The sequence below is a fragment of the Priapulus caudatus genome, unplaced genomic scaffold (genome assembly GCF_000485595.1).
Source record: "Priapulus caudatus unplaced genomic scaffold, Priapulus_caudatus-5.0.1 Scaffold991, whole genome shotgun sequence".
NCBI classification, from domain to species: Eukaryota; Metazoa; Priapulida; class Priapulimorpha; order Priapulimorphida; family Priapulidae; genus Priapulus; species Priapulus caudatus.
In genome coordinates this window covers 53,132-54,463 of record NW_014578052.1, presented here as the reverse complement: position 1 = coordinate 54,463, position 1,332 = coordinate 53,132, and positions in this window count along the sequence as shown.

The window sequence follows — 1,332 nt, the reverse complement described above, 5'->3', positions numbered from 1 at the left end:
GTATAGTGCGCAGGTGACAATGTTAGTAGTCATTGCAGCAGGAACACAGGTATAGCTAGCTATACGAGTACGATAGTCGCTGGGTCATTGCTAGTACTAGCACTCATATCGGTCTAGCTTTTTTAATGCTAGTAGTAGTAGTGGCAATGTGAGTAGGAATGCTGAATTATGCTAGCACTACCATACCATATACGTATAGCTAGAGTAATAGACGTTGTACGAATAGCAGTGAGAGTCCAAACCATATTCATAATAGTAGTAGTAGCAGGTCAATACCTATAGGACTACGAGTAATAGAATGCAGCAGTCGTTGTCGTGTTATGAGTAACACGCTGATGTAGTTCATGATAAACGCTTTATGAAGGTATACCGTCATACGTATAACGTCAAACCGGCCCCACATGTTTAAGTATGATTAAGTAATCATAATTACGCGAAGTTCATGATCATTAGTGATTCCATCATACTTAACTTAAGTACGCTTCGTCAAACCGGCGCCACAGGGGGCGGGGGCTAATTGATATACATGACGACATGCCCGTGAGAGGGCATGATGACTATTACTAGCTCATTTACTGCGGAGAGGAAATAGTATGAGCAATTCTTGCAATCGTAATTGCAATGTAATTACAGACATTAAACATATAATTACCAATATATCATACCTAAATAGACATTGCTACCGTAAATACGCATCTATATGTCTATATGTATGTATGTCATATACACAAGTATTGCAATGCTAGCGCATATTATCCATATAACATACATACATAACCGATTAACAATGGCGTTATGCAATTCATGAACGTCTGTTTTCTTGTATGTGTGAATACTTATGTATATATCTGTCATTCAACATCCATATATACATATATATGTTGATATGTCGACATGTATATACATGCTTCGTACAGTCTTGCAAAAGTGCGTGAGTTTCGTGGAAATGTCGTTGCATTTTTAGAAAGAATCCTTGCCTGTAATAAAACAAATTCTCTACCATGAACAATGTCGACACCTCAATAACAATTGCCTTAAATTAGCTGGAAAAGCTATAGACACGATAGACAGTTCAATGATCATGAGAAATGAGAGTAACTAAGTCAAATCAGTCATTCAATGAAGGTATGTTGTAGAACTAGAAGTGACAGTCTTTAGAACGCTTTATTCATGTCATGCAGGTAAGTTTTAGAGTTCATATGCACCGATTAACAATGGCGTTATGCAATTCATCAACGTCTGTTTTCTTGTATGTGTGAATACATATGTATGTATATATCTGTCATTCAACATCCATATATACATATATATGTTGATATGTCGACATGTATA